Genomic DNA, 24,147 nt, shown 5'->3' with positions numbered 1-24,147 from the left:
TCTGCCTGAGTGGGAGCTTTCAATATCTAGTGGATAAATCAAGACGCTTAAGATTAACCAAACTATTCAACATAACAGTATTCAAGCTGTTTCACACTGAACAATGTCATACTGTCCATTCATCTGCTACATTCAGCTGTTACTCTTCCATTATGAAAAACTCTCAGATCATGTTCCATCACGTTCTGCCACTCAAGCCCTGGATTTTCACTACAATATCTTTTGAATTTAGGAAGCACTTTGGATTCACTCCTCCCATTCCGCCAGGGGGCGCTACAACTAATGTTTTAAGTGACATGGCGGACCAGGAGCGATATGACGACGAACCGGAAGTAGTTCGATGTCGCCACCAGCTGAAGCTCGAAAGCTAAATGGACCTCAAACTACTTCGTTTGATTATTACCTAACGCGGTAATGTTGACTTTGGAGAAATATGTTTTATATATAAAAGTGTTTTGGCAAATGAGCTTTAAGCTAACAAACATGCTAGTAGTTTCATGGGTTGTGTTTTACATTTGCAGTTAATTAGCACAATGCTAACTCATGTTTAAGGAGTAAAATATGTGCGCTATAATTTCTAGGTCAAATAAAGCATAATTGGTGATTGTATGCTCATATGGTTTGTTTTAAAGGTTCAGATCTGTGTTTTAAGTTTGTGTTGATTTGAGTATAACACAATAGCAAATATTGCAATGTTTTCACAACACCAGACGGTAAAATAACAATAATGATTTTTTTTAGTTTTTGTTTTTCTTTAAAGGCATAACTGGAGCTTTCTGGTCAGTCATATCAACATATTGGGAACCTCTTAATTTTGTTATTTTGGGACTGCTTGCTGAAATGTGGGATCCTCAATGTGTTTTCCTGATGAAACAAGGGGATTTATCTGAGTCTCAAATCACATGCACATCACTTTCCTTTGAGAGCCACATCTTAGAAAGTATTTAAAGCTCAGGCTGTTTCGATAGCACTCCCTGAAAAAGGTGTTTTTCTTACAGAATTAGATTCCTCTGCTTTAACCTCTCAGGTATTTACTTGTCCACTGCAGCAGGGAGCCTTTGAAACTGTCAACTGCTCCTCCTGAAGTGTCTTGCAGTATAAGGTCTGTGTTTGTTTGATATCAGACTGAAAGAGACATCTGGTAAATGGTACAGAGGGTGAAAAAATGCCTCTATGGGAGATATTTGTCTGAGTCACAAAAACAGCTGTCCATGGCTATAGATTTTAAAAAAATCTTGCTATAGAAGTAATAGCCGGGTAGAGGAAAGTCTGAAACTGCAGAATCACAAATCATTAGTGATCCTGCTTTGAGTTTTCTAACGTTTTACTTTTCTTGTCTTTTATAAACCACAGAAATCCATGGCTGCGATGCGTTGTTATCTGCACTGTCCTCCAGGATGGGTATGTGCACATTGAACTGCAGCAGGAAGAACAGCTGGAGCATGTCCTGAAATGTTTTTCAAGCACCTTTACAGAGGATTTGCTGTTAAAAGATGAATCCTCCTCGTCCGTCCTCCATCTGATCTCCTGACAGCTCCAGGTCTGCTTCCTTCCCTTTTGATTCTTTTCTGCCGCAGTCAGGTGTCTGCTTTTTGAAAAAGTATCTGCTTTTCACTTGTAGAACCAACTCCTAAAAACAATTTCTGAAAGAAGGAAATGACTCATCAGTTGAAACATAGCCATTTAATATTCCACTTTCGAAGAAAATAGTCTTGGTTCTGCTGTCCATGTTTGTCAAGATAAAAAACTGAAAACGGCTAACGTAAGACCTGCTTTATTCTGATGACAAACTGATCCGTCTTCCTTTCCGGCTGAGCCAGTCTTTCTTTCCTTTGTGTCTACAGAGTGCATGTTCTTCAAACACCTCCGACCAGGTGATTTCTTTTAGTTTCCAAGCCTTTTAGCTAGCAAAATGGTGAGAAATATGAAGCATCTGTTTAATTTGATGAATGTAGGGCAAGTTAGTGATGACAGTCCAAGAGCAAACGCTTGCTATGATCATTCATCCAACTTCTAAAGTTTTTCTGTAGCTCAGAGTTTTGGGAAGACAAAAAAAACCCCCACATTTCTTCACGTACCCTGCCAAATCATTTCTCCAGTACTATGCTGTAGCAATTGCCACAAAAGGTGGAAACATGCATTGAACTTAAGGTAAAAACTCCTAAAACAACCTTTTAGGAGTTTCAGGACCAACTTTGATCCTGAACAGAGTTATGTTTTAGTTTAATGTTTTTTTTTTGTCTTTTATTTATTTTTGATCAGTTTTACCTTCCCATGGCTCTGGTCTTTTATTGAATGTTTACCTGATAGTTTGCAATAATCTGCACAGAAGATTATTGCAGACTATCTTTGAAGCAGCATTTGGACAGTTATGTCACTGTTGAGGAAACTGAGACTTTCTGCTGCTTCCATTCACCGCAATATTTTGCACAACAGCTATAGCATTCTATTCAATGGGGAAACCTGTATAATAATAAGAAAACTGTTGTTTCTACTATTGTTAATTCCAATTTAGTTACTTTGCTCTCTACTTGTAAACTTCAGTCTCTCCTCCTTTGAGTCGCCACACATCTATGACTAATTGATGATGTTCTTTTGTCTGATAGAGAAAGTGCAGGGATGGATGTTTCATTATTCTCAGTGGAGATCTGTTGTGGTTGTAACCTTCAGATCTTTGCCACAAATCCTACAAGTCCAGTCAGAGTGAATGGAAATCAGCTGCACTAATTAACATTTCCTGCTGAAACATTCTTCATTGCCAGTTAGCTACAGTAACCACATATTGCTGTTGCTGTTTTTAACGTACTCAGATCTGTTTTCTTTCCTCTGACAACATCAAGCCCATCCTTTCTTAAACAGATGAAGTACAGAAAAAGTTAATATTTAGAATAATGTCTAGTTTAATAACTCCCTTAAAAACCCTTCAGTGATCCAGAATGCTGCATCTTATGTTGAGGTACAGACCATGACTCTTGCCTTTATTCTGACAATTTGCAAATGTAATCGCTACTCCATTGGTTTTCTCATATTTTGTCAAAACATAAGCACAAACTTCAATACATTTAAATGGAATTTTATGTAATGGAATAAAAAAGTAGTGCATAATTGTGGAGTGGAAGGCAGTAACAACAAATCTGAGTTAAAGCACTCTTTGTTGAACCCTGATTCTCTTAACTAAAACTGTTAGTCTTCTTGTGAATGTCTGTCAGTTTTCTGTGGGTGATATTTTACGGCCTTGAGTCAAGAGCGCACATTTTCAGTTTGAAAGCAGGATTTTTGTACCCAAAACTACTTGCACTCAAAACTTCTGCTCTCTTTCAAAAGTTCTCTCTCACATCTCTGTGCTCATGCTCATATTTTGGTTTGTGTAAAACTCATCTCTGTGCAGATTACCTCTCCTCTCTGCTCACTTCCAAACTTTTTTCTGCTCTCTCTCAAAACGATGCTTGTGCATCTATGAATCTGTTTAGATAGACGGATATCCATCCACATATAGGAACAATCTATTTAGATAAATAGTTTTGCCGATCGAGAGATTGAACTGTTTGTTAATCTTCGTACAATCACTCAAGCTCTGTCAGACTGGATGGAGAGCAGCTATTTTAAAAATGTTCTAGACATCCTCGGGTGTGTAGGATTCTCATTCACCTGTCTGCTGTTTTCCTTGGTCTTTATGATGCTGTTGTTCTCTAATGGTTGTAAAGTAAAATACTATTATAATGCACCAGTTACATCCTTTTCTCAGGATTAAAACTCAGTGTAGTGAAGCGGGTCCTAGTGATTTATAGCTGCTCATAAATAAGATGAAACATATTGCTGTTGCTTGTAAATCTCACCAATACTGCTGATTTTAATATCTTTATTCCTGCAACTTAAGCTAAATGGACTAAATTCCTATAAATTGAATAATGCAGAGATATAATCATCTCCATAATTTCACATTAACATCAGAAATAAAAGGCCAAAAATTCCCCAAAGGATGGTACACGATTATGACTTCAGAAAGCAATTGAACTGGATTTTATTGATGAAGAACTGAAAGTGACAAACAAATAGAAAAGCTTTTAAAGCAATCATTTACATTTTATTGCAGGATCTGAGTAAATGTACCATAAAGTCAGATTGCTTTCTATAAACATTCAGCTGTAATGATGTGAAATATTGATTAATCATGTTTAATTTCTGTATATTTAATGGAGTGATTAAAACTCAAGCAATTAAAAGCAGCATCTTGCTGACATAATGATGAGAAAAGTCATCTCCATATAAAAGAGCACACTTTGGAGATTTAGATTTGATTATCTTAAGGAGCACATTACAGTTTTTTGCTTGATAACATTAATGTAAAAGTTAAAGAAACTCAGAATGGGTTACAATAAATAACAGAATACAAAGTTAGAATGTTTTCATCATCTGCTTTATTCAGTTTTTTTGTTGTAAAAAATTCTAAGGAGCCCACTAAAATCTCAAATTATACCTAAACATCTTGGAAAAAAGAGCCTTTAATACAATAACTATATTATGCTCAAATAACTGTTATATTATTAAGGCATTCAGATAATTATAAATTTGTTTGTTGCATATGTTTTTATTAGACTGTCAATTTTGTAACATCTGCAGTGAAGTTTTGGTAAATATGGAGTCTGGATATTTTTCAAAATATCCAAAAACAATAAATGGCAGCCTGGCTTAGCTGGTGATCAGATTATTTATGCTGTTCTGTTAAATGTAAAAGAAATGGATACGGTTAGAAGATTTCCTTAAATAGTCCTGAGCCACTCAAATTTAAAGCAGATGCCTCTTATCCATATAAATTAGCAATAAAGTTTTACAGCCATTTATTACACTCACATCACCGAATCTTTTTACAGCACTTCAACAGAGACTGTCATGATTTTTGCAAGCTGTTGTCTAAACCCAACCAGTGAGTGATTTCTGGTGAATTTATTAGTAAAACTTTATTCAGGATTGTGATTATAAGTCTCCCTGGATCGCAGTCCGAAGCAAATTGCTTCTTTTCTTTTTCTCTGTAATAAAATTTACTGGAAAAACATGAAATGCATTAAAATCACAGATTCCCATCAGGATGTTTATTGTGAGTTAGATCTTCAGCAGCTTGCGGTTAACATCATTTTAGTGCTTCTTTGTGGGTTGTTTTGGCAGATGTGGAATAACTACATGATGATATGGAATGAAGGACGTTTGGGGAAATTTCATCCAATTAAACTAGAACACACTGAGAAACGTGTGTTTAGCTTCTTTCTTCTTCATCCACTCTGTTCAGTTTTGTATCTTTGTGTCTTTTCACAGTTGTTAAAAGGGGCTTGATTCAAGTTATAGCAACTTCCAGCAAAAGGGTGAATGAAGATGGTCAATTTAATCAAATTGTAACATCGGGGTTAGCCTTCCTCGAGGTTAGCCTACCTTAGGGTTAGCCTACCTCGGGGTTAACCTTCCTCTGGGTTAGGCTACCTTAGGGTTAGCCTACCTTCCATACATGCAACTCTGGGAAAAAATAAGAGCCCTCTGCACTGAACCCCATTGAAAACCTCACGGTTATCCCACCAAATATTGGTGCTATATTCGAATGCTCCTTATCAGTAAGACAATCTGTAATCCCATTTTTCTAAAATACTTGCAGTAAAATCTTGGCGTTGTTGCTGGGGCAGAGATGTTGGTTTGAAATGGACGGAATATTCCACCTGCAGCATCAGCATCCCGGTTCATCCCGCCCTCTCGCTCTGTGTGTGCAAGTGTCACAGGCAGGTGGCAAGGCAAATGTCAGCAGTGACTGTTTTTGTGTGTGCTCACATCACTGAACAAGAGAGGAATATTCTTTGAAAAGGCCATCTCTTAAAGGGCAGAGGTACCGTCTTGACTTGTGCACTCTCTGTCAGATCAGTTTGACACAGAGCCACCAGATGTCCTCCTGTGCTAAAGTCAACATCAGACTTTTTAATTTTTTTTTTTATTTAGCTTGCATCTAAACATAGGCTTTAAGTATCGACCTAACCTCTATAGTGCAGCCTCACAAGAACTCACACCTTGAGATGCACATGTTGTTGGGGGTTTGTTACCATCATCAGCATCAGTGGCCCTCATAAACCCTGGATAGAGGCTCGGGCCAATGTTTCATGAGACCTTGATGGCCTCATTAGTGACAACAATCTCCTCATTAGCGGTGCTTGTCAGTGAGATTGTTTCTGATTACAATTTACAACCTCGTGCCTCGTTGCCACTGATCGATGTGGTACACTATTTTATAAAACTCGTTTTTATTCGTTGGCTTTTAACTGAAGCAATTTTTTGATATTCTGTTTTATCTACTAGTGTTACTGTTGTTCCTGTGCAGCACTTTGGTGCAGTTTTATACCTGTTTTAAAGTGCTATATAAATAAATTTGACATTGACATTGACATTATAGTCGGGTAGAAATACTGACGGAAACCACGAAGAAGACCACAGGAAGTAGTTGGATAATGATGGCGTGGCATGTTTCTTAACGAATTATGACAGACAAATGTATTAATGTGTGATTTTTTTTTGTTTATGTAATGGAAACAGCGCAGTTGCGGAATTATATTGTAGCATCATTAGTGGAATATCAACAAAGTTTTGCGCACATTTGTAATGGAAACAGAGCTTTTTTTTTTTTTTTTACTAAATAGCTTTCAGGTTCATTATGAACAAATGACTTTAGGACGGAATCCCAGTTCTGCACCAGTAATCCCATCAGTTTTAACTGATATTTATGATGTGGAGGATGGAGAGACTTTGACAAATTGGAAACGTACTGGTTGTAAAATGTTTGGTTTGCAATTATTTAATTTATTCCTGAGCAAATCGGTTTGATTGATTAAAGTTAAGTCTTCAAACATACCAGTTTTATTTAACTGTCATGGCTTATCCCAGATTTGCAGAGTATTATATTTGAAAATGAATGATTTGCTTATTTTTATTCTTGGTGGAAATGTGCAAGACATGTTTGAACATTTTAGAATCAAACTAACAGATTTCTTTTTTACTATGGAACATCCTTTACTATAAAAGGTGAAGAATAATGTGGAAATCAGGAGCAATGCATAAGTAAAAAACAAACTTCAACTTCGTTGTTTTTTTGTTCTTTTTGCAGACTTTTAATTCGGACACAGCTACAGTGATGCAAAATCTTCTCCAAGTTCTTCAAATGTCACATATTTTGATCAAAAAATGTAAATATTTGTTCCACTTTTACTGTAGGAAGCGATCTGTTCCACCCCTTGCCTGTGGTGGCGTTGCACCAACAACCACTGAAGAAAACGACACAAACAAATGGGTGAACTCCAGATTATCACGCTATGGTTAGCTGCTGTGGAAGATGTTCAATCATTCAGCCGCTAGTCAACAACAGATATCAGTTTGTTATTAACACCTGTCAGTATCAGCTTCTGCCAGGTGGTTGAATGATAATTCTTAACTCTTTTCTCTCTTTACAGATCTTCTCTATTTCTTTTCCCTCAGATCTTTCTGTATGTTTTTTTCCTAATCAATTTTCAGTTTTCTTCCTTGTGCTAGCATTTGATTCACACCCTCTCTCCATCTCTTTCCATCCCTGGGGCATGTCACCAGGCTGCTGTCAGATGCTATCAGGAGATGGCTCGCTGCTTTCTCATCCTGTTGAATGATACGTCACAGGCTGCAGCCTCCATATTGTTTTCTGTCTCTGATTTCCTTTTATCCTTTCTGCATTTGTTCCAGTTGCATTGTAAATACAAAAAAAATAAATTAAAAATCAAATTTCTCTTGTAAAAGACTTGCAGGGTTTAAACAAAGTGTTTCACAGAACACTTGTTGTTAATAACATGAAAAAAGTGACTAATCTGCATAATGTCTGCTGCGATAAGCAGCTTCTGAACACATTTCCTTTTGTTCTGATAATGAAGTTACTGTTAGTAGTTTGGGACAAAAGAAACCAAGAACACTTTTTATATTGTATAGTTTATAATTATGAACGAGAGTTATTGTCAAACAGGGAAATCATTTGTATTTTCAGAGGTTTATTAGAATATTTTGTCAATAATCATAATAATATGAAGAACCAAACATTAAATCTTAATAAAATCCTGGAAAAATCAGCATCCTGGAGTTCTTAAGAATTTTACTTTGACATCTGGACCTTGAATGTCCTAAACACAAGAACAACTCCCCAAATTATTACAGTATGAGATGTCCATGTCCAATATTGTCTTTTGGTAGAAACACAATATAAGTAAAGGCAGCACAATTTGAAATAAAAATTTCCAATAAAAAAACAGGCAAAATAACAAATGAAAAATACATACAGCCTGTGTCTGTTAGTGTAATTAAAGTTGGTTCTACAACAACTGACCCAGGAAGTATGAAAAACAATACAAAAACAATAAACAATAGACTTTATTTGTAAAAATAACTACATAAAGAATAAACATTTTTGTTCAGTCTTAAATGTTATTCTAGTAGATTAAACTGTTTGTTTGTAGCATGATCAAACAATCCTTTTAGAGTTTAGATTTTATCAAAATTCGTGTCTATTTATGTTTTTCTTATTCCAAACTTGATGTTTTCACTGTCAACTTTATTTCCTGTTTTATTTTGAAATCTCTATTTTCTTGTACCGTTTTATTTATTTACAGTTTTTTCTGTTGACGGTGAAAAACTCTGAAATTGTGTAATGACAATTAATAAAACAATGTAACTCCAATACCTTCTGTGTATTATTCTGATGTTGGTTGCATCTGTTTCACTCGTTTTAGTTGTGTCCTATTAGTTTAATTCAATAACGTAAAAATGTACCATATTTCTACGTTAACATAAACTCCAACTCCCCTTAAAGAAGCCCGCTGAGGCACAGGGAGGAGCAGCGTGACTCTGGGTTAACTGGTAATTCTACAGCTAATTTTAGCATCATTATGGTTTCTCCTGCTATTCTCCTGCGACAGCTGGAATAGCCTCCGACCCCCTGAGACCCAGCAGATTAAGATCTTGTGAAAAATGATTGAATTTCTGTGGGTAGGCATGTAATACTCTAGTCCTCTAGGAGAAAATGGATTGATGAATTCCTCTCACGAAAGAGACAAAAATGAAAACCTCTCATGGTTCGACTGCTGGAATTCTTCTTTTAAATGAAAATCTAGTTCCATTTGTTTGAGATTCTGACAGATTGTGATCATTTTGGGTGCAAATGTGAGAAAATATCTTCACAGATAAATTATGCTGCTGATGTATATATAATAAGAAAACAAACAAGCTCTGACTGATTTAGATAAATGTGGAGTTTTGTGCCAAATTACAAAATTTTTAAGTCTTCAGAGCTGTTTGTCTTTAGTTTTGTGGTACTCAAAAGAATGTGTCTGCGTGGCAAATGACTTTTCTTGTTTTTAAAGTAAGGATGGAGATTGTGTCGGTGTGGGTAGAATAATGCTGTGAAGTGAAAAATGACATTTTGAATTTATGGACCATGTGTAAGAAAAACGTATTCCATAACCTGTTGAAGCTGCAGCTCTTTCCTCTGCCTTGTAGCTGTAGATATGATTCTGCATGCCCATGCTGCCACTTTTACTGTTATTGACATAAAGCTGTCGCTCCAGGCTCTTTTTCCTTCCATGGTATCTACCTTTCTTTATTAGCTCACCATTCTTGGATGATATGGACACTTTGCCCTACACACACTACAAAAAGTTAGAACAGAGAAAAAGCCAGAAGAAAAATAAAACACCTACCATTTAAGTTCATACACTGCTGACATTTAGAAACAGTGATCATTGCAATGCTCTGCACATGTGCAGCAGCGGATAAAAAACTGTTTTTGACAGGAAGTGCAGATCGTAGTGTAATCACTAATCAATTGATTGAAGTGGGAGCTGGCCATCAGGAGCTTCCTGTGAGAATCATTTTAACCTCAGTATGTTCATGGTTGAAGTGATTGACGACACACAGCTTAATAGAGATAATTTGGTTTTCTAAGTGGTTACTATTAACAGTTTGCACTTCCTGAATAATATTTTTTTTCCGTTACAGTTCAATGTTCAGCTTTTAGGTTTTGAAGAAAATCTTTTTGAGAAAAGAACTTGTTCAAACTATTTTAGGTTCAGATGATTTGTTTTCCTTTGTAACTTTTTTAAAATGAGATTTGTTCTTGTAATTGGAACTTGTTTGATATAGTTTTTACTTTTGCTGATTGCGCCTTAGAAGAGAAATGCTATTAATGTCATTGTACTGTTTCACTGCACACAATGTGTCATGTCTGGGAGGCAGAACATGCTCATGTCGCTCATTCTGTATGTTTCTCAACTGAATCAGTTGTGATGGTGAGAATGTTGGCAGATTGTCAGAGAAGTTGCTCTTCGCTCAGCTGTTTGACGGCGATCGTACCCTTGAATGCAGTTCATCAGAGGTTCTGCAGCAGGTTCTTACTGGGACAAAAGATATTACCATACCAGTCCTGTGCTTCCCTATAAACACACTATCATGGTTTTGATTTCAAAACCTTGTTTCTTTACCAGAAAGCCATGGATGGCTTTGACCCTACATTAAAACCAAGACGTTTTAACCTGAGAAATGTCTTTCCAGCTGCTCAGACCTGCAGATGGAACCTAATAATTAATGATAATTAATGATAATGTAAAGTTAATCACAGAGTGAAATTTACATAATTCCATATCCTGGAATTATGTGCCCTTTGGAAATAGGATCCTTAAGTACTAAATACATTCAAGTACTAAATACATTCAAATTATCTTTTAAATAAAACTCTAAAAGAAAAGTGATTAAAAAACCCAAATATTTCATGGCTAGTTATTGTATTTTATTGCGATGACAAAATCGGTGCTAAGAGACATGAGCTGAGCACTAATACAATCAAATTTAGCAAAATTGCAAATTTGATTGTATTGGAAAACTTTTCACATCAAATAAAACAGCTTATTGTGTGAACGAACTTATTCATGTGTGATTTTAATTGTTTCACATTTAATGAAAACAATGCATTTTCAAAATGGTGGGTTTTTTTATAGACAAAGTTTTGTGCACTTTAGGGAAATGAAACTTATCTATCAATCAGTAAACAAGGTTACAGACAAAAACAACGTTCCTAAGATAACGCCAGTGTTTTTAACATGTGCATTTGACAGAATTAGGGAGGAAAATATATATATTAGGGAAATAAAGTTCCTGAGACGTGTGATAAGACCTTACTGGAACCCGAGGTCCAGAGTGACCTGAAATATTCTGCTGAAAATATAAACATGTTAAGAGTTAAAAAAATATATATATAACTTACAGAAAATTACTATTTATATGTATTCATATGCTTTCATATTTTAATGAAAACATTTTAAACATTTTTGACTATTCTGGACGTTCAGTCTAAACCCACACATTGCAAGCCATTTTTGATAGTTGCATGTTTATTATTTGTGATAAATGGAACAGAAAAATGTTTTACTGGAGCAAATTCATACAAGAACTATTTTCCTGTCGCAATTTTCCTGACTTATGCAGATTGACACACATCTTGCTTACCTGAATGGGATGTTCTCCTGCATTTGTCATTTTGAAAAGTGTCTGAGAGAAATGTCCGTTTATGTCACATTTATATTCAGGGACACTAAAAACAACATCAGCTTGAGACCCAAGACAGACTGATTACCTTAAATGGTAAATAGCAAAAATGCTTCATGCATATTTTTCAGGAATGGTTAGGAGTGACTCTGGAGGTTTGGTTGAAAGCACCAACATCACCCTATGAAACCCAGTTATTTTTGCCCTGACTTATTTCCGTTCAGGTGGATCAGTTTCATCCCCTGTGAGCCCCACCGGCCTGGAGCTCCACTAGAAAGACCGTTTGATATCACAGGTGGTGAAGGCTTGAAGGAAACCTGAAAAAGCTTTTTGTGAGAAAGCCATTGAGACAAACAGACAGTAAAAGTGACACAAATGTTCTCCGAAATTCAGCAGTTCAAAAGTCAGGAATGTTTGGAAAGTTCAGAGATTTTTTTCTTTTTACTTTATTTATTTTGACATTAGTGGCAAAAGCTGCTAACATAATTGAGATATTGCTTTGGATATAGAAGTAGTTTTATTCAGTCACTATAGCGACACTGTCCAACCTGGACTGATATTTGGAAGCCAAAATAAAAGTTGAAGTGCTTTCCAACCTTGGTATTTTCAATGGATTTATTCTCTTGTTCAGAAAGGAGAGATCAAGTGGAAAAAAAAAAAACATAATTGATTTACAAAGGCTGCTTATCAAATCTTTTTCATTTTAAATTCACATTTTGTGACAAAACCAGCTACATTTTATCTTTGGTTCTGCTGTAAAATTGTGACCTTGAATCCCTTCATTTGAATTTGTACAAATCCAGAATCTAATGTTTATGGTAGTCATACAGAAATATGAGCCAGTGAGAGATTCATACACAAAGATATGGACAAGAGAGGTGAAAGGATCACTGTCTGATTACTTTGCTAATTGCTGCTGCCGCTAGTCTGGAGGAGCTGTGTTCTGTATGACCAAGTGTTTAGGGACCCCTGAATGGTTGACACAGGAGATTTAAGGATTTCTCAAACATGCATTAAAGAATTAAATCAACAACATTCTAACATTATATAAAGCTCAAATAGAAAACAGCACAAACAGTAAGATGTAGCAGAACTCTGGTGAAGCCATATTGATGCTGGCGGTGCACATTTAACAGGATAAAGTAACTTTATTCTCTCTCTAAGCAGTTTTAGGAGTTTCACAGGATCCCCAGCTTATCCTTCCTTATGATTCTAAAATGTGTCAACCACATTATATTTGGCATCGTAGAGAGACGGTTCACAATGTTTCTAATGACAGGAAAGTTTCAAGGTCCACCAAAGTGACAGTTCTAAGCCGGATGCAACCGGCTCCACGCCCTCACTGCCTTGAAAAGTAAAATGAGGTAGAAATAACTATTAACTGGAAAACAATTTCATTTTTGCTTTACAATTTAAAAATGTATGTGGCAACAAGAGGCACTTATTTCCATAATATGATCTTTAATTTAGCTCTTTGGCTGTGCTGATGTCACAGCCGTGTCCACCACCAATCCACTGAGTCCATCTGGACCATCCAGGGTGAACAAGTCTGTTTGAAAATTAATCTTCATGTCCGGCTGGGCCCACTGCCACTGTTTCTGCTTGTGAGCTCTGGTAGGGGCCCCAATAGTCGGTTCATGCACCGCAAGCCTCTGGAGGATCCTCCACCTTGAGGCTCCAGCAGCTTCTAATCACTGTTTGCTGCTTTGTAAGGGCATTTTAACAACTGTTTTCTTAATCCCACAGATTTGTCTAACAGAAACCTACCTCATTATGTCTGTATCTGTACAAACCATCTTTGTTCTGAATCAGCCACAAATCTCTTCACAGTACAACGATAACGCTTCAGTTTTTGTTAAATGTCTAATGTTTTCATGTCATATGGCACGACACTATCTGATAATTTTCGTCAGCAGAGATTCTTTCTCTTTTCCATATTGATTGAAACCTGTGGCCTGCTTAATAATGTGGAACATCCTTCTGAAGTAGATTTCCTTTAATTGAGCTCACCAGACAAACTAATCAACCAGCTTTCTGAAATTAATTATAGTGATTCAAAGAGCCCTGACTCACAATACCGTCTATAAATTTAATAGCACAACAAAAAAATTTATCTTTTTGAGACTTAAATCCAGTTTACATAATAATTTGAAGCATGGTGTATACTATATAGACCAAAGTGTATTTGCTAATTTATTTCGAGGGAATTCAAAGAAAAAATTCCCCCATATCTCCCATAATTTATTAGTGCAAAAGTTTTAAAGAAAACTTTACATTATTCATTGCCCAAATGATGCCTTGCATTGATTTCAGCATCTCACTGATTCCCCTGCACATTAGTTTGACCTCAAATACCCATGAGACTCATTGACCTTTGCCCTACCAGCCATTGCTACCCTCAGATGGGGCCCTGCTAATGATTACCAGGTCATATTTCATGACAAAGAAGGTGGAGCCATTTGCAATTAAAGCTTCTATGTAACTGAAGTCACCTCCAACTGAACTCGGCTTCAGTAATTCATGTACTTTCACATTAACCCTCATAAAAGCTTTTTCTCAAACTACATGAAAGTGGAGCATAAGTACATTTCAGATGTTGTCATCAGAAAATGTACGTACTTATTCATCTAAATCTTGTTTGTAAGCAAGGTGGGACGATGTTCAGCGACCTTGAGTTGTGTTTTTCTTTACAATTTGCTTCCATCTCAATAGCTTTGTCATAGTTCTTGTCTACTTAAGCTTTTGTTCCTCCCCAAAAGCCTTGAAAAGACATTTTCTTACATGACAGGTCATTAATCATACAACTGTTCTTTGTTTTATGTTTATCAAAGCTGCCTCTCTGCCGGCGTTGGACTAATTAGCTTCAGGATGATGTAGAACGGGAGTAAAAGCCTGTTCTATAAATACCAAGCTGCTGCTTGTTCTGCTGCAGAGTCTGTGGGAGAAACTACATCGCTTCGGTTTTGTCTTCACCCTTTATGTTTTATAAACCATCTGCAATTCACAAAAGCTGTATAACCAATAAAAACTGCATTAAAACATCATGTTCTGTGTGAACACACCAATGAAGTTAATACTGTACAAATCTTACCAGCTACTTGCCTAGTGAATTATAGATGCTTGAGATAAACTCTGGATTTGCAATTTTTTGGACATTACAAGGAAAATCAGCTGGTTAAATCAAGATGCCGATTTTTTTACATTTTACATCAATTAAACCTTTAATTGTTGAAAGACAGATATTATTATTAAACTTTATTTTGAAAATAATTTTAGAAACAGTTTTCTCACAACAAAAAGGTTTTAAACAGTTTTTTCTTAAAAACAAGGATGGTGAACGATGATGTGTAAAAAGACAGACACAGATTGTTTTTCTTGATTAAAGAGACTTTAATGGAAATATCTGAAACGCTCACATGATGGCTTTTTTTGCTGCCAACATGCATTTGAATGTTATTTCTTTCTCCGCGTCTCCAGACAGCGGGTTGCATTGCCAATAGAGGTTGACGTGACAGAACAATTACAACTTGCCCAACAGCAATGCATTCTTCAAAACCTCTCTGAGACGTGTGGTCCATGTTAGGCAGCGGCCTCTACTTCCTGTTTGTCACAGCGATATGTGACGGCAACATCTGATGAACATCTGCATAGCCTGGTTGATTTACTCTAAACCAGTAGACGGAAAAACACCTTCACGTTTTCATTTTTTTTTCTTCCACATCTTAAAAAGATGTGGTTAAGAAATCTGGCTCAGAAATTTGGAATCAAATTAAACATTTTTTTTAGGTAGTTTCCACTGTTGTTTTCAGCTTAAGCACATATTTTAATGTAGCCAAATTTCATATTCGTATTAAGCAATAACTATACTAATATAAACGTATTTCCTTGTCCTGTAAGTGTTTAACGTCCCGATCTTCAGGCAGAAATAATTCAGAAACTCTGGAGTCGAAGCAGTGGTTTATTCAGTTTGAAAATGTATAAGAAACCGTAAACGACCAGAAGATGTTAGATGGAGCTTGTAGAGGGTAAAAATAGACCCACCTGAATGGTGACTTGCTCTGTACAAAAGGAGGATAAATGGCTTGTTTTAAAAGCAGTTGCGTTATTGTGCTGTCAGTTCCCCTGGACATAGAAAATGTAATGCTGTGCTCACCTTTAGAGGCGTTCTTGAAGTCGGGGAGAAGGGCACATACCTTCAGTCAAACCCCGGCGAGATGACACCAGTTGCTTGGAGACAGAAGAAAGGAGCAAATCTTTATGGCTACAGCTTAATTGCACCATCTCTGTTTTTTTGTTTTGTTTTACACAGATTTCTATCTACAATTTATTTACCATTTGAAAAGGATAAAAAGTGAGCAGGAATATTATCAGCTCATAGTAATTGGTAAACAAATCTGCATTATGATTATTCTAATTTAGCGCCCAGATGTGGTCTGTTACTGTTCAAATTTCTCCATATGCAATCCTAAACCTTATATTAGCCCCTGCAGGTAATCTCTGCAGGTCTGTTGACAGCTGGTAATAAATCTTTAATGTTTTGAGATTGTTTTTACAACATCAGCAGCGAGACTTAGTTTTTCCATGTGTGTTTAATGCTATGTGTATTCTGCAGATATGGCCTCAGCAACATTAAGTATTCTTTGCAAATGTCATCCTGCCACTGCTCTCTCGTTTGCTTGTTTGCTAATGTAGTTGCGTGGCAGTTCAAGCCCTGCTCTCCAGAGCACAAAGCGTCATCTCAACTTTCTGTTTCTTCGTGTTTTGTCTCTTCTCTTTCTCACTGCTGGAGGTAATGCTGGCTTTTGTGAAATGCTCTCATTTCAAGACGGTGGATAAACCGTCTCATTGCAGCGCCAAAATGTTTCATTGAAAAATGTGAGGCTTTTCTTTTTGTAATTGGCATGTGTCCATAAAATCATTTCTTTTCATAGTTCCAATATATGGTCAATGTAAACATTTCTGCTGTATTGTGAATCCTTTCCAAATACCCCAACAGATATATGCAGCATTCAGGCTACAGCCTTAAAATTATGTTACCTCTGTTTGTCTCCCAGAAATTTACATAAGTGCACCTTTATCCTTATATCCAAGCTGTTTCCTGCTTGGAATGATGAATACTATGTGCCAGGAGCCCAAGATGGATGATATCTGTGAGCCGTGTAGGTGAGGGTCCTTCATTGAATTGGAAATCGGGATTTTCCGGATCAAATTCCCTGTGTGTTTCCTGAGGGAACAGTGCTAACGTTAGCAATGTGTTTCTATGAGGTGGCCACAGCGAAAGCTGAGTGAAGGAAACATGATGATGTTTCACCAACACACAAAAAGTCAAACAGTTTCTGCCTCACTGATATACTCCATTTTCTCAATAATGGAGGTCATTTGGACTACAGTGGAGTCAGCAAGCAAGTGGGAGAAGTAAAATTACTTCCTCTTTCTTTAATTTGAAGAGAACCCCCCAAAATAATGGTTTGTTATATAATAATTAAATGAAAACTCAAAAACCTTGACGAGAGTTGTTCTGTTTCACATTAAGATTAGTTTGAGCTTTGTAGCTCTCTTAGCAAACCGTGGAAAGACTATCAGAAAAATGTCCTTAATTCAAACTAGAGAAAAATTTGTGTTTTATGATGCTGATAAGCGCGCAGAGTTCAGGTTTATATTCAGTAATTCAGAAACGCAGCAAGTGCAAACATCTGTGAAAGATGAGAGAAGTCAGGTAAACATGGCAAGATGCCACATGGCATACCTGAAGACTGAATGTTTGAAGATAAATGGGTTGCTTCAATTGAATTTAGGTCATAGGGTGACTTCAAATGATTCAGCGCACAGGCACAACGTCTTGAATTATTTATTTTCCCTTGGGGATGAAAGAAGAGACTGCAGGACGATAAAACCAAAAGATGTGTTTTATCGTTGATGTTTTGGCCGTGAGTCTGAAAGTCATCACTCAGGGAAACAAAGTCTGCTGAAGCCACTTTGACTGAATTAAATGCGATCGATAACTCATAGCAATCCAATAACCAATGGTAATAATTAGCTATCTTAATGAATTCATTTTATTTCAGGGTAAGAAATGACTCAGAACATTGGCAATACATCAGCACAAAGACGACCCAAAGCATGTGAAGCTTTTATCAGTCAGCCTCGAAAAGATAAAGGCAAAATGTCTTGTGGCAGTCGCCTTCTTTGTAGATCCGGTTTTACTGCTCTGTGCTGAATCTCATATCTGTTTGACCAGGCGAACAGAAAGCCCCGTTAGAAATCACTGTGTGCTTCAGCAGGGGTGACGGTGAAGGGGTTCTCTGGAACTGTGTCTGCAGCTCAGTCATAACGCTGAGGCCCTGATTTCCAAGCCGTCCTCACGGCTCTCATTTGGCTTAATGAGGAAAAATGGACAAATGTGCATGAACATAGAGGCTGCGCCGTGTTCCTCCTGAAAAAACGTATCTGTCTTATCGGACTGGTGGTCTTAGTAGCTTAATCAATGTGTCAATCAATCAAGTTTATTTGTTTTGCAGATTTCAGCAACAAGAAGACGTTTCAAAATGTTTTACATTGTTTTTATGGTTTATTAGTTGAAAGCTTTTCCATCTAAGAAAGCGAAGCTGACTGTTTTGTAGCATATCTTTAAAACTGCAAAGTCAAAATACTTTGGAAAAATTTAGCTTGTTCCTGACATTTGGAACAAATATATTTATTTTCTTTGGCAGTGACTGATATTGACCCCAAGAGGTCCTGTTAGGCGTTTCCTTTTGGAGGTCATGAAGAAAATGGTGTCTGGTCAGGAGAACCGGAATCCAGAATATGCTGAAAAGAACAACATATTTCACTTCTCATCTGGGAATATCCGGTTAGACGTGTCATTCTGGTCACGTCCCTGAATGACCTGGAGAGAGTCACCGCAGAGCAAGAAGTCTGGAAGTCCCTTTAATTTCATTACTCAAACTTGGGGAAACAGAGGACAATAAATGGGTGGATTGTACTCACTTATGTGTATAATCCAGTCAGTATGTATAATTTTACACAGTGTCGAAGAAACTAAAACAATCACAATCAAACTTGTGCATCCAGTTCTTGTTTTTAATCATTGAGTTGTTCTGTATTCATTCCACCCTGGAAACACAGCAGCTTTGATAAATAATTTGAAAACCACAGTTTTTATGGCATTCATGCCCCCAATGGTGCATATGTGAAATGTATCTGTCATCTTGCCATCTATCCAATTTGTGCAAAAACTTACCAGCATTAAGAGAGAGATGATGAAATCATGCCAATGTCTTTTCCTTGGACGCCTGCGGTTATTTGAGACGGACATTAAAAACCTTGACTCCGCACAACAACATGACTTCAGACATAAAATGTGTGCTTGGATGACCTGCCTGCAGCTTTTCAGATGGTGATGAGGGAGATCAGACAAGAACAACAACATGTTTATGTTCAGCAAGAATGGCCACACATTTCTCTTTTGAAAGAGCATCAGGTAGTTTCTGTTCTTCTCAGTTCTTCCAAAATGCATCTGAAAGACGGATGATGAAAATCATTAATCAACAGGCTTCCAAACAGACTGCAGGTTTCACAGATGGAAGACAAATAATCCACATGGATTTCCAAGTTTCAAATTTAATTTGAAAATATAAACAGTTTTGTAACTTGCAAATCAAATCCTGTGTGAGAGCTGCCTTCACTTTCTTAATGCCACTGTGATTCTGATATTGCAGCAATATATGATTTACTCATCACTTAATCTACGCAATGCAGATTTTTCACCAACCTTTTGAAACCTCATGAAACTAAAAGTGAAACTTGACTGCAAGCTTGTTTTGTTCTGAAAGTCTTTATATTATCTAGAAAATGTAACTCAGAAATTAAGACGACTTTTAAAGATTTGATAAATAAACACATGATGCTGATATGTCAGCTAAAGTAACGCACCTCATCCTGACACAGCAGAACACTGTGAACTCCACACCCTTGATCCCAATTCACAAACAGTCCGGAACAGGAGCGCAGCAGAACTAAACGTCACGGTTTACTGGTGAGATGAATGGTATGAACCTTGGTTTTCAGTGAAATCAGAAACAGTGTGACAGATGTTAGAAACTGGAAAATAACCCAAAAACCATTTTGTCCCCTGAAGGAGCGACAACTCTGCCACCAACATCTCATCTGTGCTCTGTTATTTCTTAAACACACGGCCCTACTTCACCTTTTCTATCATCTGTAGTTAGAGCTAACATGGAGAAGAAAATGGAACTGTGAACTCAGAGGAGGAATATGAGAACCAGCAATGATCTCTCTGGATGCATTCATCTGTCCGGGGTTATAACGGAGAAAAGCATTACCTTTCTCTGCTCTTTCAAAGTGAAATAAGATAAAATAAAATGAATATAGGGAGGAAAAAAATAAAAGCCCTGGCTCAGTCTTATAAATTTCATAGCCTGCTGGTTTTGATGATTGTTATTGCCACAAAAGAGAGTAATGAATAAAAACAAATGAGACTTGCTGGGTTTTTATTATAAGACTATAATAGTAGAGGTAGATATTCTCAGTTTGACTGCAACAATCATTCACTCGGTCATTTTTCTTTCCTGTGTTCTCCAGTCCCAAGGCATGATGAAGTCAACTCAGAGAAGGAAAAATACTCAACAAGCTTAGAAAACCTCAGAAAAACAAAAAAATCTAAGCAGTCAGTGCAATTAAAACAGATTCCTTCGCAGAGAATTTGATGTCATCACAAACTTTATCTTAGCTTACAAATTTCTGCCAGTAAACCTTCATTCATCTGAGAGCGACTGAGCCAGGAGTCGACAGAAAGTCCTACCTTAGTGACGACGGGAGGTCGAACTTGTTGCTGGGTGTGACCCTGTCCTCAAAATAAAAACAATCATCTGTAGTCTTATAAAACAAACACAAGCCTTCATTTTGTTGCTTATTTGTTTGAGATTGTAGATGAATTCACAGCATGAAGCTGTCAGGTGTGACTCATATCTGCCCCAGCCTGTTTGGAGACTCCATGTTTTCCCACATACCATCGGCTGGTATATAACCAATAAATCACTTCAGTCCACATTACACTGGAGGGTAAAACCATACTCTGTTTTCTAAACCTCTAACCCAGTTTTTACTCCACTGGTTTCTCATTTATTTAAATTTAAAGCTTTCTGGAGGTGAAAAGTTTTAGGTGGTTTGATGCAAACATCTGAACAAACAACTGTTACCCTTTTGTTACAACCTATTAATACTGCAAAGATGTTTCTGTCACAGTGTAAAACATATGTACGCGCTGTTGACTGTGGAAACAAGTGTTCATTTTTATCAAAACAATCAACCCAGGGAAGCTTTATACTTCAGGGCCTGAAGTATAAAGCCAAAGTCTTTGGCTTTTGTGGAGCCAAAGACTCCACAAAACAGGAGAGAAACGACTGAAAGAGGAAACCCTACCAGCTTCCACTGTGAACAAAACCACCTTCCTGTTAGATCTTCACTTACAATTACTCAGAAATATTCAGCCAAGCTGCCAAGTGTTCAGCAAACAGACAGGATCACTGCAAATCAAGGCCAGGGGAAAGAGGCCTGTCGCTTTGAGACGGAGCTCTTTACACTGATGATCTGCAACATCAGGCAGAGCTGAAACGACAAGAGGAGAAAGAGGAGCGCCCCTAGAGGTCAGGGGCGGTAACACCACTGAGACAAAGGAGCATCGTTTTGCATTTTGGACCAAATGAAGCTGGAGTGTATCTTAACCTTTAAATGACCAAAAAACCCAGCAGCCATCCATGAAATTACTCAAGTAAAAAAATATTTGGTAAAAAGTCTTAAGGACTGAATAACTGATCAAATTATCAATAATGTAATATTTAAAAATTGCATAATCAGGTGGACCAATCATGAAAAGTTAAAATTATGGTATGTTAAGGCTAAAAATGACAATAAATAATACAAGTAAAAATAAAAGGACAAAATTCCCAAAATCAGGCAAAAGAAAAATGTTCCAAATCAGGTTTTTGTTTTTTTTTTAATAAAAACTTTACAGAACTTTTAACAAAAGCTGCAGGCGTGTTTGTTTTGTTTTCACCAAACTTGGCTAAACATAAACTAAGCTAAATGTAAGTTGTCTTCCTCTTTCAAATTGAATCATGTTGAGTCCATTTTCCCTTTAAGGACAGGTTTAAATTCCTGCTGTCAGAATTTTAAATTGCTTTTATTAGGCTGGGAAGCTAAAAAAGAAATATAAAGATGATCTTCAAGATAAATATAATGGGTGGGAAACGTGAAGCAGAAGCCCTGAAGGTTTGAAACTTTTAACTAAACCATATTGAACAGAATCAACTCAACAGCATCAGGGATAAAACTGCTCTAACATCTGTACAGCACAACTGCAAATTGGATTTCAGCAATACCAGAACACTGAGGCTGCATTCACCTCCTGCTGCCCAAAGCCAAACGCAAAGCTTTTAGAGGAAACCCAGCGTTATTGCCACCACTAAAGGGGACCTTATCACTGCTTTATAAAAAAATACTTCATCATTCCTGTTACATGAAGTTGGCAAGGCAACAAAGTTAGAAGATAATTGGATTGTTTGTTTCTAGCAAAACATCAAATAAGCAAAATTTGGACCAAAACTATACAAATGAACAAAGATTTCAGTGTCTTAACTGCTTTCACCAAAATGCATTTATTTCTGTTGGATATTTTGGGCTTATTGGTGAATTGGTTATACTAGTGAACAACAGCCGTCGTGAAAAAGTATTTTCTGTCTTACAGATATTTCAAATCTTTTTAAACCATAATAAATGAAACATATCTGATGTGTAATGAGGATTTTAGTGATGGCTCATGACAAAATGTAACGTTTATTTTTGGTTTTCTAAATTGTCGACTTTATGACGTTTTTCATGACTTTGTGGTTTTATGATATAAAGTCTTTGAGCTTCCTTGTGACTGAAATTTGATAAACAAATAAGAATGTGCTTCAATCTACTTTTAACTCATTTTTTTCATTCTTTTAAGGATTCAGAGGTAAATTCCAGGCCTTCGAATCCTGCATGAAAACTGAACTCTTAACAATTGTTTTGCATCTGTGTTGGCTGAACACGGCGTTTTGCGTCACTTACAGCACAGTCTGTCCTGGCAGTCAGAAACGCAATGGAGGATACTAATGGAGACACATGAGTGACTGGAAAAAAACAGAAAAACTTTTCATTTGTCAGAGCCTGGAAACTTTTCTTTTTTTTTTTAATAAACCTTTCTCGTCTCTGGACCTTTCAGGAACTGCGGTGCATATTGGCTGGGCAGTAGCTTTGCAGTTTGATGGCCAATTTGCCGGCACCTCCCTCATGAGCAGACAGCACTGAAGCTGCCCCGAGTGCCAATTTACAAGTACTTGGAAACCAACACCTACTGAGAAAGAAGAGGGTGAGAAAATGATAAAAGGCAGAGAGAAAGTTGGGCTTGATCAGCCCACTTTTCCAGGGAACGGTTGCAGCTGGGTAAAACCGCTCCGAAGGGAGGAAGGACCCGGAACAGAAGCTTCTGTGCTTCCCTGTTTATCTGCCTCATCGTGTTACGAAGTGACGGACCAGTACAGAAGAAAATAGATGTGCAAGTCTGACATTTAATGTGAAATGTAAAGAGAAATAAAGACATCCTAAAAGAAAAGCTAACATGTTGATGTCAAGTATTTCCTTATGTTTTTTTTCCCAGAATGCAGTAGTAACTAGGATCTTGCAACACATGTTTAGCAAAAATATGTCAGAAATCTGTTTATTCTGAAGGAAACTTTCCCTGCTTCGTATTTTGTGATTGATTTTTAAGTTTCTTGCCTGTTTAAAGTCACGTAGCAGAATCCCTTTGACACTGGAGTCTACAATCTGGTCTCACATTTTCATTAGATAGAAAACATTTTTGATTTCCAAAAGTCCCAAATTTTTTTTTTTTTTTAGCAGAAGAAGTTTGGATTTTGTAATAATTCCTGCTATATTACTCTTATTGTGCTGACTTCACTCACTGCCATAAAGCACATGGTGACCAAACGGGGATGAAATTGGTTTTATAAATTGTATTTTTGTCCCTCCTTTCAGTTCAAATGACAGTTTTCAGTTTCTTACGGGACATTGGAGAACTTCCTGGGTTTTCAGTGACAAGAAGAAAAGACTTCCTGTCTATTGTTTGTCTCTTTTTCAGTGGCGTTGTGGATGAGATCCTTACTGTTGGTTCCATATTATACAAAAAGAAGAGTTTATTTATTCTGCTCTGTAAGTGTGTCAGTGTTGTATTTCTTTTAAAAGACAACATGTTGATTGTAAAGAGAGAAAAGTATAAACATGTTTCTCCTGTAAACTCTGTCTCAACAATAAAACATGCTGCATTTCAGAAGTGCTGAATCCCAGACGGTGATCCAAGTTTAATATGTTCTTCAAAAATAAGAAATCTGATGCAGTTCAATTAGCTAAAGGTTCATATAATCAAACCAATACACAAAAATTTACACAGGAAACTGGAATCCACTTTTCATAATCACCTTTGAGATGATATTAAACATGTTTAAGATGGTATTAAACATGTTTTTC

The 24,147-nt window shown here is 36.8% G+C and overlaps 1 long non-coding RNA gene across 1 annotated transcript; it reads left to right on the top strand.

The window, feature by feature from the left end:
* Positions 1-308: 308 nt before the first annotated feature.
* Positions 309-23,486, top strand: LOC129377159 (uncharacterized). The gene is made up of 3 exons (XR_008607887.1): positions 309-411; positions 1,354-1,540; positions 22,847-23,486. It is a non-coding gene; the product is annotated as an uncharacterized LOC129377159 (long non-coding RNA).
* The last annotated feature ends 661 nt before the right edge of the window (positions 23,487-24,147 follow it).

This window comes from Poeciliopsis prolifica, unplaced genomic scaffold (assembly GCF_027474105.1).
Source record: "Poeciliopsis prolifica strain line A6 unplaced genomic scaffold, Auburn_PproV2 SCAFFOLD046, whole genome shotgun sequence".
Taxonomy (NCBI): Eukaryota; Metazoa; Chordata; class Actinopteri; order Cyprinodontiformes; family Poeciliidae; genus Poeciliopsis; species Poeciliopsis prolifica.
This window is presented reverse-complemented; position numbering and strand designations above follow the sequence as displayed.